The sequence below is a fragment of the Dasypus novemcinctus genome, chromosome 5 (assembly GCF_030445035.2).
Source record: "Dasypus novemcinctus isolate mDasNov1 chromosome 5, mDasNov1.1.hap2, whole genome shotgun sequence".
In the NCBI taxonomy this organism is placed as follows: Eukaryota; Metazoa; Chordata; class Mammalia; order Cingulata; family Dasypodidae; genus Dasypus; species Dasypus novemcinctus.
The window spans coordinates 101,659,311-101,679,668 of NC_080677.1; the positions used below are offsets into that span (position 1 = coordinate 101,659,311).

At 38.3% G+C, this 20,358-nt stretch overlaps 1 pseudogene; it reads left to right on the forward strand.

Annotated features, from left to right (window-relative positions):
* The first annotated feature begins 1,841 nt into the window (after nt 1-1,841).
* LOC101421693 (hyaluronidase-4-like) lies at nt 1,842-18,024 on the forward strand (annotated as a pseudogene).
* The last annotated feature ends 2,334 nt before the right edge of the window (nt 18,025-20,358 follow it).

Sequence of the window (20,358 nt, forward strand, 5' to 3'; positions counted from 1 at the left end):
CCAACGAAGAGCTGCATGTTAGCGACTGAGCCAAGGCTGCTGCTGCCTCTTCGCCCAAGATGGAATCGATAAAGAGCAGATAATAAAAGATTAAAGAGGACTTTTGTGGACCATATATTTTTGTCCTCATAAAATTACATTCCATTGTAAATACTGTTGTCTTCAGACCGTGATTTACACCTACAGTATATTTCTTTTTTTTTATGCGGAGTAATCTTTTTCATTTTAGTGTTGTGAAGAAATAGCAGATATTTATTGACTACATGAATGAAGAAAATACGTATCTCCATAACACTTAAAAACTAGTGTTTAATATGTATCCATTTAGGCAAGACTTCTTAAAAGTCTTTGAATAAAGTTATACCAATTCTTTAAAATTTTTTCCTTATCTCAGTCAGAGACCTATACCTAGCAGTGCTATGAGATTAGGCTGACATCTGGTAGTTAAAAGTAATAATTACATATAACACGGGACATACAGATTTGCAGAGGAGTAACTATTCACAACCCATAATTTCCAAGGAAAGAGTCTGTGTCAATCAAAGTTCCTGGTTGTACCCAACCAAAACCAAATCTCGCTGACTTTAGAATAAAACAACCCCAATAAGACAACACTTCCTCTTCACATTAGCACCCTGGGCACCAGCTTCTGGATGCCCCCATACACACTGCTGCTCTGGACGTTGGAATTACTGTCCCCACCGGCACCTTCACTCCTCATCCTATTTGATTCTCAAGATTCCAAATTGAAGTCTAGAGTGGGGTGTATCTAAATAGCCTGGGCAAGGTCACACACCAGTACCATATTTGCAGGAAGGTTGAAAAAGCAAATGTGCGTTTTAGTTTATTTAATGAAATAAGAACTCTACATTCCAACAACATTCATGTCCTGCAGAATTTACTACAGAATAAAGAATCCATCTGCTGGACACTCGGCCAGAGGACAAATGTCTACTGTATAACCTAACCTCACTGTGCTAGACATAGCCAGAATGCATTTCCACTAATGATGGAGAAGACAGAAAAGATTTTGTTCCAATAAACCCTTTTACGAGTATATTAAAACATAATTATTTTGTAGTAATTTATTCAAATAGATGACTAGAACGGAAACTTGACAGGAAGTGGCTATCATCTTCCCTCTTTTACCTTCCTGTCTTCTTGTCTCAACTCACGTGTCAAATCTTCTCTGCAGCATTCCTTAATTCTTTTCTCTTCCCACCTACTCTACTCCCTACCCCCAGGAAGAATTGCTTTAATACATTTTCTCAAAGCATTCATTCTATATTTTGATTATAACAATTTACTCTGCTTCTCTTCTATGTAATGTGACCTTAGTCCTGTCCCTTCATCTCCGTAAGCCTCAGTTTCCTCATTTGTAAAATTTAATGACCTTACACTGCTGTTATAAATCCTTATGTTAGTAACTATAAAGGATTTACACACAGTGGCTGGCATTTGATGTGCTTTCCAAAATGATAGGGAATATTATTTTACATCTTATATTTTACCATGAGCCCTTTGAGAGCAAAGACCACATCTTATTCATTTTCTATTTCTGGTCTCAAGGTTTGGTGCTGCAGGGATGTTTGTTGAATTGCTTTGCTAATTGCAAATAGAAGATAGGTTACTACATTTGCTACTGTATCTCATTTTACTTGTAGGCCCCTTTAAAACCTTTAAATAAAATGCAAACACATAATGATTATAATAATAATAATAATAATATCCACTCAATATTTGAGACTTTGTCCTCAAAATATCACTAACAGAAAATTAAATGTCTCCATGGGTCTTCTGGAGTGCATTAAGGCAGATGATAACAAGATTTTTATCCTATCATGAAAATATTATCTGAAGGATAATTAAAACTTTATGTTGTTCAACCAGTACATCTCCCATCATTTTTGCTCGTAACGTGAATTCTGATGTTGATTTCTAAAGACTGCCCAGCTTCAAACCATCAAAAGAAACCATTTATAGCCACTTGGAATGCTCCAACAGATCAGTGTTTAAGAAAGCATAATATTAGAATACATTTGAAAATGTTTTAGCTGTTTGGAAGCCCCTCAGCCTTAGTCAGGGGTCAAAAATTCATATTATATTTTATGTTAACAGATTGGGATGATATATTCATGGTATGGAACGCAGGGGTTTCCCATTAATGGGGACCTCCCCAAGAACATAAATTTGCAAGAACATCTGGAAAACCTGAACAAGATGTTAACTCTAACATCCCTGCTGAAGATTTCAATGGACTTGCTGTTATAGACTGGGAATACTGGAGGCCCAGAACTGGAACACCAAAGAGGTCTACAGACAGAAGTTAAGAAAGTTGGTTCTGAAATGCAAAGCTACTAATATTAAATGTTTGGCCAAAGCAGTCTTTGAAGAAAGTGCAAATGCTTTCATGAAGGAAACCATCCAACGGGGGATTAAGAGCCTACCCAAGGGTCTTTGGAGTTATTATTTATGTCCTGATTGCACAACTATAATGTTTATGACCAAAGTATACTGGGATATGCCCAGGAGAGGAAATTTGCAGTACAGTGAGCTCCCTTGGCTCTGGAATAACAGTGCTGCTTTGTATCTTTCTATTGGTGTCAGGAAACCCCTTGGGGTCAGTGAGACCATTTTGCACTTCTTAAAATTCTGGGTGCCTGAATTCCTGAGAATCTCTGCCATGACATGCCATGATTATGCTCTGTCTATATTTGTCTATACAAGGCTAGGGCACAGAGATGAAACTATTTTTTCTTTTTATGATACGAAGTGTTTTGCCTAATGTTGGAGGGTTTCTTTCCTATCCCCAAAGAGACATTCCTTTGTTAAGTATAATTTTTGAAGAATTCCCAATTAATCATATGTTGGATAGGAAAATAATTCTGCTTTTGATTAGCCATCCACTTAGACTCATTTATACCATCTAAATTCTGACTATTTTATTTGTTATATTCCTTTTAAGAAGGAAGGGGGAAGGTGGTTAAAGTGTGATATAAGTGACTATCATACTTACTGCTCCCCAAATTTGACTGTTTTCCCTTACAGCTGACCATTTTGCAAAGTTGTTTGAAATGGTTATGGTCAGGCAGGTTATTGAATGTTGTGAAATGGCTTAGCTGACATTTATTCATACGTGTAGAATTGGATTTGAAGACATCCATCTCATCTTAAACATTATGAGAAGAAAAATAAGTGTTTTTGTTTTAAAATTTTTTTTCAAATTACACCGAATATACAGAGTACCCATATAGCCTGCCTATACAACCAGTTTTCCCTAGAGTTAACACTTTGAATTAGCATAGTAATTTTGAAACAATTGATGGAACAATATTAATATTATTATATTATTAACTATAATCCATAGTTTATATTAAGATTCACTCTTTGTTTTGTACAGTTTCATTTTTTAAAATTTTTATTCTAATAACACATATACAACCTAAAATATCTCCTTTTAACCATATTCAAATATATAAAGTGTTTTTAATTACAATGTTTTGCTACCATCACCATCATCCATTACCAAAACTTTTCCATCATCCCAAACAGCTTTGTAGCAATCACGCATTAACTCTCCATTCCCTACCCTCTCTCCACTAATGACCTGTGCTCTAGTTTCTAATTCTATGAATTTTCTTATTCTAATTATTTCACATCAGTGAGGGAATACACATTTGTCCTTTTGTGTCTGGCTTATTTCATTCAACAGTTTCATCCATGTTGTTGCATGTATCAGAAAGCCATTCATTTTTATGGCTGAAGAATATTGCATTGCATGTATATACCAAGTTTTGTTTCACTTTTCATCTGTTGATGGACACTTGGGTTGCTTTCAACCTTTTTCAGTTATGAATAATGTCACCTTGAAGATTATTATGCAAATATCTGTTTGAGTTCCTGCTTTCAATTCTTTTGGGTATATACCTAGAGGTGGGGTTGCCAGATTATGTGGTAATTCTATACTTAATTTCCTAAGGAACTGCAAACCGCATTCCCTAGTACTGGCACCATTTTACATTCCCACCAAAAAAGAATGAGTGTTCCTATTTCTCCACATTCTTCCAACATATGTTATTTTCCGTTTTTTAACAATATCCATTCTAGTGGGTTAGAAATGGTATCTCATTGTGACTTTGGTTTCCCTTTCCCTAATGGTTAATGATGTTGAGCATATTTTCTTTTGCTTAGGGACCATTTGTATGTCTTCCTTGGAGAAATGTCTCTGCAATTCTTTTGCCCATTTTTTAATTGAGTTGTCTGTCTTTTTCCTGTTTACCTGTAGGATTTCTTTATATATTCTAGATATTATACCTTATTTCCAAATATTTTCTCCCATTCAGTAGGCTGTCTTTTACTTTCATGATAAACTCCTTTGATGTGCAAAAGTTTTGTTTTTTTTTAAGATTTTTAATTTATTTCTCTCCCCACCCCCCAGTTGTCTGCTCTCTGTATCCATTCACTGTGTGTTCTTCTGTGACCGCTTCTATCCTTATCAGCGGCACCGGGAATCTGTATTTCTTTTTGTTACGTCATCTTGTTGTGTCAGAATCTGTTTTTTTGTTGCATCATCTTGTCGTGTCAGTTCTTCATGTGTGCGGCACCATTCTTGGGCAGGCTGCACTTTCTTTCACACTGGGCAGCTCTCCTTGCGCATGGAGCTTCCCTACACGGGGGCCACCCCTGCGTGGCAGGGCACTCCTTGCATGCATCAGCACTGCACATGGGCCAGCTCCACACGGATCAAGGAGGCCCGGGGTTTGAACCATGGCCCTGCCATGTGGTAGGCGGACACCCTATCCATTGGGCCAAGTCGGCTTCCCCAGTTTTTAATTTTGATGAATTCCCATTTACCTATTTTTTTCTTTTGTTGGTCACACTTCTGGTGTGAATTCTGAGAAAACATTTCCTAACACAAGTTCCTGAAATTGCTTCTCTATGTCTTCTATGATTTTTGTGGTTTTGGTTCTCATATGTAGGTCTTTGATTCATTTTTAGTAGTTTTTTGTATATGGAGGGAGGTAAGGGTCCAACCTCATTGTTTAGCTCATGGTTATCCCATTTTCTCAGAACCATTTGTTACAGAGACAATTCTTTCTTCATTGAGTGGACTTGGAAACTTTGTCAAAAATCAACTGGCCAGGGGGAAGTGGCTGTGGCTCAATCAGCTGGGCTCCCGTCTACCATATGGGAGGCCCTTGTGTTGCATCCCAGGGCCTCCTTGTGAAGGCAGGCTCCCCCACACACTGTGGAGCACTGCCCGGCCAGCAGATGCCATGGAGCCCTGCCAGGCCCTCAAGCACTGCGGAGAGCCAACTCAGCAAGGTGACACAACAAAAGAGGGAGACAAGCAAGAACACAGAGGAGCGCTCAGCGAATGGACACAGAGAGCAGACAGCAAGCAAGTCACAAGGGGGGAGGGGAAATAAAATATAATAAATACAGACACAGAAGAACGCACAGCAAGTGGACACAGAGAGCAGATAGCACGCAAAAAGTCACAAGGGGAAGATTTAAAAAAAGATATTTGCACAGTGATGTTTAAAAAAGAAAAAATCAATCGGCCATACATTTGAGGGTTTATTTCTGAATTTGACTCCATTGGTCCATATATCTATCTTTGTGCAAGTACCATGTTCTTTTATTATTCTAGCTTTGTAATAAGTTTCAAAATTGGGAAACATCAGTCCTATGACTTTACGCTTCTTTTTCAAGGTGGTTGTGGCTATTCAGAGCCCCTTACCCACGCATATAAATTTGATAATTGGCTTTTCCATTTCTTCAAAGGAAGTTAGAATTTTGACTGCGATTGCATTTAATCTGTAGCTCACTCTGGAGAGAAATGACAACCTGACTATGTTTAGTGTTCTAATCCATGTACACGGGCTATCCTTCCATTTATTTAGGTCATCTTTGATTTCTTCAGCAATTTTTTGTAATTTTCCATGTATAAGTCCTTTTCACCCTAGGTTAACTATGGTCCTAGATATTTGATTCTGTTAGTTGCTATTGTAAATGAAATTTTTCCCCCTTGATTTGAACTTTAGTATGTTCATAACTAGAATATAGAAACACTACTGATTTTTGCATGTTGATCTTATACCATGCAACTTTGTTTAATTCTTTTGTTGACTCTAGTAGTAGCTTTGCTGAGGATATTTTAGGATTTTCTATATATAGGATCACATCATCTGCAATAGGGAAAGTTTTACTTCTTACTTTCCAATTTGAATGCCTTTTATTCTTTTATTTATTTTTTCTTGCTTCATTTCTCTGGCTAGAACTTCCAGTACAATGTTGAATAAAAGAGGTGGCAGTGCCGCGGAGCAGGTTTAGCTCAGTGGTTTAGTGCCTTCCTCCTACATATGAGGTCCAGGTTCAATCCCCGGTACCTCCTAAAAAAAAAAGAGTGGTGACAGTGGGCATCTTATCATGTTTCTGATTATAGAAGGAAAGAAAGCTCTCATTCTTTCAGTCTTTTACCACTGAGTATAATGTTAGCTGTGGGTTTTATATATATGCTATTTGTTTTAGTTTGCTAAATGCTGCCAAAACAATATACCAGAAATGAGTTGGTTTTTATAATGGGAATTTATTAACTTATAAGTTTATAGTTCTGAGGCTGTAAAAGTATTTATATTAGTCAGCCAAAGGGGTGCTGATGCAAAATACCAGCAATTGGTTGGTTTTTATAAAGGGTATTTATTTGGGGTAGGAGCTTAGAGTTACTAGGCTATAAAGCATAAATTACTTCCCTCACCAAAGTCTATTTCCATTTATTGGAGCAAAATGGCTGTGGACATCTGTGAGGCTTTGGGCTTCCTGGGTTCCTCTGGGCTCAGCTGCTTTGTTTTCTCCACAAGGTCAGCTATAGACTGTGAACCTCTCTAGACTTTGCATCTCTCCACAAGCTCAGCTGTATACTATAAGGTGAACAGCTCTGTCTCTCTCCCTGGGGTTTCTGCCATCTCTCAGGAGCTGTCTCTATTCCTCTGTGTTTTTCTCCTGGCTCAGGTCCTCTCTTCCCAGGGCTTGCTTCTCCTTCCTCTGTGTGCTGACTTCTTGGGGCTCCAGCCTAAGACTTCGGTATCAAACTCCAACATCGAAATCCCTCAACTCTGTCCTTTGCCATGCCTTTTATCTGTGAGTCCCCACCCACCAAGGGGTAGGGACTCAACACCCTAATGATGTGACCCACTCAAAGCCCTAATCATAACTTAATCATGCCCAGGTACAGACCAGATTACAAACATAATCCAATATCTATTTTTGGTATTCATAACCATATCAAACTGCTACAGTATCCATATCAAGGCATCACCAGAGATGCTTTTTCCTGGAGCTGCAGCTATGGGTGATCAGTCACATGGTTGTGTCATCAGCAGAGGTGCAGCTATGGAAGATCAGGCATTTGGTGGCATCTGCTTGTCTCTCCCCTTTCATCAGGGCCTTGTTACTTTCAGCCTCTGACTAAAATGTCTTCCTTCCTTTCAGCTTCTGTGTTTTTTGATTCAGCTTCTGGCTCCCAGTGTCTTCTCTCTCACCTTCTGGGTTCCTGCTGTTCCTGCAGCTCTTTTCTGTGCATTCTGTGGCAGCATGTCTTTGTATTACTCCAATTTATGAAGGTCTTCAGTAAGAGAATGAAGACCCACTCCACATCATGCAGTCTAATCTAGGGCCCTTAAGCAATTTAATCAAAAGATCCCCCCTATGATAGGTTTACACACACAGGAATGGATTAGCTTTAAAAACAGGATTTTATGGGGACCACAAAAGACTCAAACAACCACACCATTTATCATGTTGAGGAAGTTTCCTTCTATTCCTAGTTTCCTAATTGTTTTTATCAAGAAGAGATGTTGATTTTGTTAGGTGCCTTTTCTGCATCAATTGAAATGATCGTGTGTGTTTTTTCCTTTCATTTATTCATGTGCTGTGTTAGTCAGGGTTCTCTAGGGGAACAAAAATTACTATATTTAGCTATATTTATAACTATATATGTAGTAATAATGATATATATAAATAAATGTATGCTTCCATGACTGTGGGGATGGTGGTCAAGTCCAAATTCTGTAGGGCAGGTTACAAGGTGGGACATCCAATGAAGGTTTTCTTTGAATTCCCCAGGTAAAGGTGACTAGCTGAAGTACAGATGGAAAATACTTCCTTCTGATTGCTGAGATAATCCCTTCTCTTAAGAATTTCAGCCGATTGGATGAGAATTCTCTCGTTGGTGAAGGCAGTCTCCTCAGTTGATTATAGATGTAATCATCCTTAAATGCAATCAACAACTCATGATTTGAGTCCAGGAAATACCTTCATGGTACCAATCAGGCCAGTGATTGCTTGACCAAACAGTTGGAAACCATAACCTGGCCAAATTAACTCATAAACTTAACCACCACAGTGACATTTTATCTCTTTTGAAAGTTTTTGACTTAAAGTCTATTTGATCTGATATTAATAGCTTTCTTTTGGTTAATCTTTGCTGGTGTATTTTTCCATCCTTTCACTTTCAATCTCCTTGTGTCTTTGAATTTCAGGTCTTTGAGTTTCTTATAGGCAGTACATAGTGGGATCATGCTTTCTTAGCCGTTCTGCCAGTCTCTGCCTTTGACTGAAGAGTTTCATCCACTTATATTTAAGGTAACTACAGACAATGGAGGATTTTCTCCTCAAATTTTGCTATATGGTTTTTGTAAATCTTACACCTTTTTATTCCTCAGTTCTTCTGTTAATGCATACTTTCATATTTATTTGATTTTTTCTGCATTGTACCATTTTAGGTGCCTTCTCATTTCCTTTCATATCTATTTTTCAGAGATTTTCTTTAGGGTAAATGTGGGGCTTCAATTTAACACCTTATATCTATAACAATCATGTTTGATTTGATGCCAACTTAATTTCAATAGAACACACAATCACTGTTCCTATTCCCTTCCATCCCCCCACCTTTGTGTTGTAATTCCTAAAAATTGTATCTTTATATATTGTATGTCCAGAACTATTCACTTACCATTACTATGCATTTTAGAATCTGTTAAGAAGTAAAAAATGGAGTTACATATAAAAATACAACAAGAGAGTACTGGCATGTATACTCACTCATATGGTTACCTTTACCAGAGGTATTTATTTCTTTATGCCACTTTGATCCACTGTCTAGTTTCCTTTCCTATCATACTGAAGAACTCCCTTAGCATTGCTTGTTGGGAAGGTGTAGTGCTGTGAACATACTCAATTTTTGCTTTTCTGGGAATATCTTAATCTCACCCTCACTTTTAAAGACAATGTTGCCAGATATAAAATTCTTGGTTGGAAATGACCTTCTATAATGATCTCATCCCACTGCTTTCTTGATTCAATTGTTTTTAATGAGAAATGGAGACTTAATCTTTTGGTGCTCCCCTGACATAACATGTTGCTTTTCTCTTACAACTTTCAGAATGTTCTCCTTTTGTTTGTCATTCAACACTTTGGCTACTATGTGTCTGGTTATGGTTTTCTTCAAATTTATCTTGTTTGGGGTTTATGGGGATTCTTGAAGGTGTATATTCATGTCTTTCACTAACTTTGGGAAGTTCTCTGCAGTTATTTTTTTGAATATGCCTTCTGCCTCTTTTTCTCTTTCTTTTCCTTATGAGATTCTCATTATGTGTATATTGCTATATTTGACAGTGTTCCACAGGATTCTTAGTTTCTATTCACTTTGTCATTTTGTTTCTTTCTGCTCTTTAGCTTGAATTATTTCAGTCATCCTGCCTTTGAATTCACTGATTCTTTCCCCTGTCAGCTTCTATCTGCTGTTGAAACCCTCTAGGAAATTTTTCAATTCAATTACTGTGGCCTTCAACTCCAGCATTTCTGTTTGGCTCCTTTCCAAAATTTTTATCTCTTTATTGTGATTCTCTCATTATTTATTCACAGTTGTCCTATAATTTTAGTTCTTTCTCTTTCTCTTTATCTCTTTGAGCATATTGAAGATAATTTTTCAAAAATGTTTTTGGTGTGTCCAAACTCTTGTGTTCTTTGTTCAGGCTTTCTGCATTTTATCTAATTCTTTTGGATGGGCCCTTATTTACTTTTTCTTTGTTTGTCTTACAATTTCTGTTACACATTGTACTTTTTAATATTATAATATGCTAATTCTGGGGTTTAGTTTCTGAGCTGTCTGTTCCTTAAATTTGTATCCATATGGTGATATAACAGATTTCTCTGAGTACAAGGAGCTAACAAAAAAAAACTAGCCAACAAAGAAAACACCATGCACAGTCTTTGCAAATTGGCTTTACATTGGCTGATACTCTCCTTCAGAGTACACCCTCCTATTGAGAAGATCAGTCTGAGGTGAATGTGAGGTGCAGTATCCTCTTTGTCTTTTCTAAGTCTGCTTCTTGTCCTGGGCTTGTGCTTTCATGTGTCCTTTCAAAATATCCTGTTTACAGGAAACTAAATGCCCCTTCTACTACCTATAATATAGACTTTCCCCTCCTACTGGGTACTATTTTATATGACTTAGAGCAGGTGATCCTTTGCCCCAGGTGTCTTTGAATTAACTGCTTCTTATACTGCGTTAGCTTTCTGCAAGCTGTTATGCCTGCAAAGCAAGTTCCTCGAGACTAAAGCAGAGAAGAATTTCCTGGCTCCATCTTTCTGGCTTCCTTCCAATAGATTGGCACCAGCAAAATAAGAGTTCCTCTATTCCCTGTAGAACAGTTCCTGGGACCCACAATGGTAGTACAGCTTGGCTCCATACCAAACTTGGAAGGGTATGGGCAAGGGGCCAGCAAGGAAGCCATGAGCTTTACTTACCTTTTGTAAAGCTTCCTTTTCTTGATTCTGCAGTTACTGCAGAATTTAAATGTTTTCTGGTGTTTTGAGAAAGATGTCTGTGCAAGTTTTTTTTTTGGTTGTTCAAAGATTCTGTGAGAAACAACACCCTTACTGAAGCCTTCTTGGTCCAAATCAAGGCAGTACTTTACTTCCCAAAGACTGGCTGCTAGAGATTCTTTGCTCCTCTGCCACATGACAAGGCACATGGTAGCATCTGCTGGTCTCTCCCTTCTCTTCCATGTTTTGTTGATTTCAGCTTCTTGCCTCTGTGGCTTTCTCTCTTTCTCTCTGTATTCATTCATTTTATAAAGGACTCCAGTAAGAGGGATAAGACCCATCCTGAATGAGTTAGGTCACAGCTTAACTGAAGTAACCTCATCAAAGAGTTCTACTTCCAGTGGGTTTGCACCAAACGGAATGGTTGTATTTAAGAACATTTCTTTCTGGAGTACATACAGTTCAAACCACTACAAGATTTAAAGATATGTATCCTTGTTACCTATGAGATCCTGCACCGGGAGCTGATGAGTGATGCTCCAGCTCCCCTCAGTGGGCACTTTAATTATAGGCACCGTGGTGAGCAGGGAATCTTACCCTAGTGTGATGAATGAATCCACTGGGTGCCCCTACCCTCTAATTCAGAAACTTACCCAAGTATCATGGGTAAGGAAAGACAACCCTACACCCCACCGGGACCTGGGACATTTGCTACACTGTAACTGGTTTGTTCCTTTATTTCTTCTTTCATGTGCCACCACCATGAGGCTGATGGGTTCAGGTGGTTCCAATCCACTCCCAGGGGCACTTTACCTGTGACTTCCCTTGCTGGGTAGTGCTCTTGCTTTTCTGATCCCCAAAACATGAATGTTCAGTGATTCACACAGTGCTTTTCTCTCTGCTAGGTGACAATGAACTAATTTGATAGAGAAGTCTGCATTAACATCTTCTATTGCCTTCCTAACTCCCCTGCCATTATGAATCAGTCCCAATAACCTTCTCTCTGATAATGACTTTAAAGGACTCATTGATAAGAAGCTAACATTCCCCCCTCCCCCAGGTCAACCTCAGAAGGTGTGGCTTTCACCACAAATATGTGTAGCTTCTTACTTATGAATATGGATTGATAACCTATAAATACAAAATATAAATGCTATACCTCCCTCCTCCCTATGATGACAATGCTTTAACTCAAATGAATTCATGTGAGTCTTTTGGGGGACTTCCTGCTCCTCAGCTCTCATTCTGTGAATATCACCTCCCTGCATAGGAAAGCTCCTGAGTAGAGTGAGGAACTCTGGACCTTTATGTCTTTGCCAAGGTGGTCCACAGATGCAACCATTATGGGCCCAGCAGTGTCCACATTTTGGATACTGCACTGATAACTCCCTCTATGTCCATTATTTTTCATACCATTTATAACTGTGAAAGCCCTTCACTTACACTATCTCATTTGAGCCTCCCATAACCTCCTCTGCGACCTGCCGTGCCAACTCTAACCCATTTAGCTGATACTATGTTCATGGGAAATGCAAATGACTGTGACCCTGTAAAGGAAATTAGCTTAAACCAAAATACTTCCCCATTTTGGAAAGTTAGCAGACATGGCTTAGGAAAAAAAAAACTTTAAAAATTGAGATTGTTAAATCTTTCATTTCAATGGGCTATAAATGTATAAGATCTCTTTATCAAATGTTAATATAAAGTGCCTAAGAAAAAATATAGGAATAAAATAAAAGTTCTGCTTTTATTTTCTACCAAATCACCTAATTACGTTTTCTTGAAATAAAAGATGAGTGTTTATCATACTAAAAAGCAGGAGAATGTATTATAATTTTAAAAAACCAAAAAACTAACTGTATGTATTCAATTGTTAATATCCCTCTGAACTGGTCAAATCCATGATAATCTTTAAACACTCCTAGGATTACAAAACCAAAATTCTCCCTGAAATAGTGTCTTTGTTTATCTTAACCACTCATAGTTGTGGAAATCACTGTGGCCTTACTATGACTGGCAATACCATAAATAAAGCACATTAAAGCAGGTATCCTGAAATCTAAAAAATAATTTCATAGACCGAAAATAGAGGCTGGGCTAAATCAGAGCCCATGGGCCCTTAATACTGGGTTCCTTTGCTTGTCCTTGGAATCCAATAACATCAATGTGTCTGAATCATTGCAGAGTGAAGTTCTGTAGTGGAATGTTGCAAAATGAAAAGGATATCCGGCTAAGATGAATACAAGGCATTTGGAGAAGGAAAACTTTTGGATTACATTTCTGGTTAATATACATATAGCTGGTTTGTGTGGTTATGCCATCAAGTCAATTTTATTTATATGTTTGATGACTATTTACAATTAATTGCCCTCAAAATAATATCCTACTTGGCAAATGTAAGTTTTTCTCTAAAAATTTTGTTTTTATAAACAAATCAGTTTAATTGATATGTATTAATAAAGCATGCAATTCATCCAAACCACACAATCATTAGTATTGCTATAATCACATAGTTGTGCATTCATCACTTCAGTCAGTTTTAGAGCATTTTCATTATTTCAATAATAATAATAATAATAAATAAAAACCAGACAAACAAGAAAATTCCTCCCCTCTCAATTTCTCTATGCCTCCCTCACTGTACACAGCTGCTGTTTCTGGCCATTCTATCCAAAGTGTATAATGAATGGATTTTAACATAATCACAATGTTGTATATTCATCATCTCAAAAATTTTAGAACACTTTCATTACTTCAAAAAGGAAGAATCTATACCCCTTAGCATTCCTTCTGCAAACCTACATAACCACTAATCTCCTTCATCTTTATAAATTGATTTATATTTATATTTTATATAAAATGAATCATTTATTTCAGGCCCCTTGCCTTTCCAAAAAATTTTGATTATTGGCTTTTTGATTTCTGCAAAAAAGGCGGTTCGGATTTTTATTAGGGTTGCGTTACATCTGTAAATCAGTTTGGGTAGAATTGACATCTTAACTATATTCAGTCTTCCAATCCATGAACGTGGAATGTCCTTCCATTTATTTAAGTATTCTTCAGTTTCTTTTAGCAATGTTTTGTAGATTTCTGAATACAGGTCTTTTACATCCTTGATTAAGTTTATTCCTAAATATTTTGTTGTTTTTGTCACTATTATAAATGTTTTATTTCCCCTGATTTCCTCCTCAGATTGCACATCAGTAGTGTGTAGAAAAGCTATTGATTTTTGTATGTTAATCTTCTATTCTGCCACTTTTGCTGAACTCATCTATTAATTCTATTAGCTTTTTTGTGTATTTTTCAGAATTTTCTAGATATAGGATTATATCATCAGCAAATAGTGAAAGTTTTACTACTTCTTTTCCTATTTGGGTGCCTTTAATTTTTTTGTCTAGCCTAATTGCTCTAGCTAGAACATTGGAAAATAATGCTGACTGTGGGTTTCTTTATCTTGTTGCTGATCTCAGCAGGAAAGCTTTCAGTCTTTCACCATTGACTACAATGCTAGCTGTAGGTTTTTCATATACATGCTTTACACTATTGAGAAAGGTGCCTTCTATTCCTATCTTTTGGAGTGCTTTTATCAAGAAAGCATGCTGTATTTTGTCAAATGCCTTTTCTCCATCAATTGAGGGGATCATGTGATTTGTCTTCTTCATTTTATCAATGTGGTTTATTATACTAATTGATTTTTCTTGTGTTGAACCATCCTTGCATACTTGGGATAAAACCCACTTGCTCATGGTATATAATTCCTACAATGTGCTTTTGAACTCTGTTTGGAAATATTTTGTTGAGGATTTTTGCATCTATATTCATTAGAGATATTGGTCTGTACTTTTCTTTTTTGGTAGTATCTTTTTTTTAATTTTTTTTAATTTTTTTAAATTTTTTATTTTATTTTTTTATTGACTTTGTAATAATATTACATTAAAAAAATATATATATGAGGTCCCATTCAACCCCACCACCCCCACCCCACCTCTCCCCCCGCAGCAACACTCATTCCCATCATCATGACACATCCATTGCATTTGGTAAGTACATCTTTGGGTACCTCTGCACCTCATGGTCAATGGTCCACATCATGGCCCATACTCTCCCCCATTCCATCCAGTGGGCCCTGTGAGGATTTACAATGTCCGGAGATTGCCCCTGAAGCACCATCCAGGGCAGCTCCATGTCCCAAAGACGCCTCCACCTCTCATCTCTTCCTGCCTTTCCCCATACCCATCAGTCACCATGTCCACTTTTCCCAATCCAATGCCACCTTTTCTATGTGGACATTGGATTGGTTGTGTCCATTGCACCTCTATGTCAAGAGGAGGCTCAGATTCCACATGGATGCTGGATGCAATCCTCCCACTTTCAGTTGTAATCACTCTAGGCTCCATGGTGTGGTGGTTGTCCTTCTTCAACTCCATCTTAGATGAGTGTGATGAGTCCAATAAATCAGATTGTAGGTGCTGGAGTGTGTTGAGGCTCAGGACTTGGCTATCACATTGTCAGTCCAGAGATTCAAATCCCCTAGATATATCTTAAACCCCAACACTAACTGCAACTCCAGCACATTAGCATGAAAGTCTTATGAAGAGAGATCCCATCTGAGTCCAGATTCATCACACATAAACACCAGTTTTTTTTGGTAGTATCTTTATATGGTTTTGGTATTAGGGCGATGCTGGCTTCATAGAATGAGTTTTGTAGCATTTTTTCCTGCTCACTTTTTGGAAGAGCTTGAGCAAGATCAATATTAATTCATTTTTGAATGATTAATAGAATTCATCAGTGAAGCCATCTGGCCCTGGGCTTTTCATCTTCGGGAAGTTTTTTTTTTTTAATATTTATTTATTATTATTATTATTTTTTAATTACATTAAAAAAAATATATGAGGTCCCATTCAACCCCACCGCCCCCGCCCCCCACTCCCCCCACAGCAACACTCTCTCCCATCATCATGATACATCCATTGCACCTGGTAAGTTCATCTCTGAGCATCACTGCACCCCATAGTCAATGGTCCACATCATAGCCCACACTCTCCCACGTTCCATCCAGTGGGCCCTGGGGGGATCTACAGTGTCCCGTAATTGTCCGTGAAGCACTATCCAGGACAACTCTACGTCCCGAAAACGCCTCCACATCTCATCTCTTCCTCCCGTTCCCCACACCCAGCAGCCCCCATGGCTACCGTTCCCACACCCATTCCACATTTTCTCTGTGGACATTGGATTGGTTGTGTCCATTGCACACCTATGTCAAGTGAGGGCTTAGATTCCACATGGGTACTGGATGCACTCTTCCCGCTTCTAGTTGTAGACACTCTAGGCTCCATGTTGTGGTGGTTGACCTTCTTCAACTCCATATTAGCTGAGTGGAGTAAGTCCAATAAGTCAAAGTGTAGGAGCTGAAGTCTGTTGAGGCTCTGGGCCTGGGTGTCATATTATCAGTCCAGAGATTCAAATCCCCTACATATATCTTAAACCCAGCACCAACTGCAATTCCAATAAAGTAGCATGCAAGTCTTGTGAAAAGAGATTTCGGGAAGTTTTTGATGACTGTTTTGACCTCTTCACTTGTGAATGGTTTGTTAAGGTCTTCTATTTCTTCTAAAGTCAGTATAGGCAGTTCGTGTGTTTCCAGGCATTTGTCCATCTTGGCTACATTTTCTAGTTTTTTGGCATACAGTTGTTCATAGTATCCTCTTATGATCTCTCTTATTTCTACAGATCAATGGTAATGTCCCCCCTCTCCTTTCTGATTTTATTTATTTGTGTCTTCTCTCTTTTTCAATTTGTCAGTTTAGCTATGTTGATTTTGTTGATCTCAAAATACCAACTTTTAGTTTTGTTGATTCTATTGCTTTTTTGTTCTCAACTTCATTTATTTCTGCTCTGATCTTTACTATTTCTTTCCTTTGGCTTGTTTTGAGATTAGTTTGCCATTCTCTTTCTCTTTCTTCCAGGTGTGCAGTTAGATCATGAATTTTAGTTCTTTCTTCGTTTTTTTTTTTTAAAGATTTGTTTATTTCTCTCCCCTCCCCCCCACCCCGGTTGTCTGTTCTGTGTCTATTTGCTGCGTCTTCTTTGTCCGCTTCTGTTGTCGTCAGCAGCACAGGAATCTGTGTTTCTTTTCGTTGCATCATCTTGTTGTGTCAGCTCTCCGTGTGTGCGATGCCATTCCTGGGCAGGCTGCACTTTCTTTCGCTCTGGGTGGCTCTCCTTACGGGGCACACTCCTTGCGCGTGCGGCTCCCCTATGCGGGGGACACCCCTGCATGGAACGGCACTCCTTGCGTGCATCAGCACTGCACATAGGCCAGCTGCACATGGGTCAAGGAGGCCTGGGGTTTGAACCGCAGACCTCCCACATGGTAGATGGATGCCCTGACCACTGGGCCAAGTCCACCGCCCATAATGAATTTTTTGAAAGTTCATGGTAATCTGATGACATTCTTAGAATTTCACAGTCTTACTCTATTGTTACCATGCTGTAGCTCATGAAACTATTTATGAAAGTATAAGGGTAAGGTTCTCCTCTATCCCTGTAGAGAAAAACATAGAAACTGACAACAAATTCGGTAAAACTGAAAGGATTAATTCTTGGTTTCCACCTTTGATGTTTCCACTTCACTCATATGGCTCACGAGAGAAGTTTTAGCAGGAAGCCGAATGCACAAACCTTATGATCTCTGTTCAGAACACATAATAGGAACCACAAACATATGACCTAGAGCCTCTCAGCCATTTCTGTTTGAATTATATTTAGAAGTAAAACCCAGTGCAGTTAATGTTTCAACATAATTATCAGGAAAATACAGAAAGCTGATGTTTCTGGGAACTACATAGTCAATGTGACAATAGCCACTGAGCTGTGCAGCTGGCACCTCTCAATAATAATGGGTGATGCATCAGGAAAATGTGGAAAGCTCCCAACTACCTTCACTTGAACCCTGCAAGTTACCACAGAGAGGTCTATGAGGATGGAGAACTTATTGTAGAAGGGAAAGCATGTGATACAGACCTGGTGGTGATGGAGGAGAAATTTTTTCACTCTTATCAGGGCTACAAAGGGGCTAATAGTGGGGAAATGAAAACTGCTGAGGGCTGTTTTGAGACTTCCCCCTTTTCTGCCTCTCTAATAACTCTATGTCTGCTGGTTGTAGCAGGTCATCTGAGCATTCAGTTGTGAGATAATTGAGTGTAAAGGGAACTGTGTGGTCTCAAGAGTAGTTACTTAGGGAAAAGATGCAAATTATGATGATTTATTTTCTTATGAAATCCAGTGAGAGGTATTGTAAATAGACATTATGAATGTCACTGAACATACACAGAAACAGATTACTTTATTTGACTCTAATTTGACTCATGAACCAGACACATGACTATAAACAGTACACTCTTCTTCCTTATTGCGATGCTTAGGTTGCATTTAAACTAAAGCTAGTGAATTTTATAACATATGAATGCACACACACGTAAATATAAATATTAAATGATTACATTTTAATATCAAATTATTAATTTCCAATACCAGCTTTCCAAGCTGCAGCTTCTTTTAAGGATGGATAAGTAATTCTCTGACTCAAAAGGAGTCACCTCAGAGCAACCGAAGATGACCAAATGCTGTGTTCTTTTCCAGGCACAGGCTCGCACCAGGCTTCCACTCCCAGTCCACCCAGGCTCACTGGGTTCAGAACTGATTACTGCCAAGACTTCTCATGATGGGTAGGGACCAGATGAAGGGAATCATTCCCAACTCATTGCAAAGATCCCTGTTCCAAAAAGGTGCCTTTCTTATTGACCATGAGTCCTCCCCTCATTGACCCTGGTAATCTGAGTACTTTGAAAGGCTTCAGCATAACACGCATGCTTGTCTAATACTTAGGTTGACACTTCCATAAGTCCTGGCAGAAGTTAGGGTCATGGTTAATAAAAATAGGCTTGGTTTCTTCTGTAAGCAAAAATCGTTATTGAAAAATATTTAATAAATGGCATTTAAGGGAGCCAGAAGTGCTGTTGGGATGGGAGCCTGTCAAGAAATATTGGATATTTTTGATCCCCACTTGTCAACCTTGTGTGGTAGTTTTTGAGTCAGTTTGAATCTAATTTGACTCAATGTTTCACTACTTCCCTGCTTGTGTGACCCTGGGCAATTTCTTATACTCCCTGCATTTTTGTCTGAAAATGTAATTCCAACCTCAGTGAACAAGGAGGGGAGAAATAAATAAATAAATCTTAAAAAAAATGTATGACAGAATTAGAGTATAACTATTTTGTAATTCCTACTGAATTAATGGATCTAGACACTGATCTTCAATGACTACTAATGTAACAAAAAGAGATAAAACTAGGTATTATATACCATATAATTAAAATATTTAACAGCAGTGTGTTAGTCAAGGGTCTCTAGGGAAATAGAATCAACAGGAGATATCTGAAATAGCATGAAATTTTACAATATTCTTTCATGTGACCGTGGGAATGCAAGTCCAAATCCTGCAGGCAGGTAGCAAACCAGGGGCTCCAATCAATGTCCTTGATGAGTTTCCAGGAGACGTTGGCTGTCTGGAGTTGAGCTATATATACTCTCTGAATGCTGAAATCACTTCCTTTTTAAGTCATTCAACTGACTGGATAAAACATCACTCATTGCTGACAGTAATCTCCTTGGTTGTGTTGTAGAATTTGATACCAGGTTCAATTATTTGCATATAGAAAGGCCAGGACTCAGGAATGATTTTTAGAAGGAAAAATGGTTTACTGACGGCCGGCCAGACTTGGGAGCTTTCTGTTTCGAACCCAAACCTTGAGCAAGATTTTTGAGTTCTTTTTATACAGAGAGGAAAGACCAGATCGTCCTTTTGTTTCAGTTCTCAATAGGCTTGAATTAGCATATATCTTCCGCATCCTAGGTAAGCTTTTAGCATGGACTTCATACATTCTAGATAAGGTTTTAGCACATTTGGTTTGCATTTTCCCTGAATATTTAAAGTTTGTAGAGTTTGCATTGATAAACTGTTTCCTGGGACTGGAGTCATTGCCATGGTTACCAAGGGCAGGGCTATAGCTTCTCACCACCCCACACCCACAAGTCAGGACAGACAGCTTAGGTTAAGGTTATCTCTGAAGAGACAAAGAGCCTCCCACCCATAGCCCACATCAGTTGATGGTAGATGTAATCAGCCATCTATGCAATGAACTCATTGATGACCAAGTGTCCATGTATTACAATTAGCCCAGTGCTTGCTTGACCAAACAACTAAGCACAGTTACCTGGCTGAGTTGACACATTAACCTATCCATCTCAACCAGTAAAGGGTTAATCCTTCTCAAAATCAAACCAGAATCTGATCAATTCTTTAAGATCCAACTACTAATTCTCAGGAAACAGAGGGAACAAAGAAAAATGCTGAACAATGTATCATGGTTGTAGTCATCAAAATTCAGACTTTGGAAAATTCTACTGGAAAAATAATCTGGTTTTATCAACAAACAAATTGCAGGGGGAAAAAGGGATAAAGAA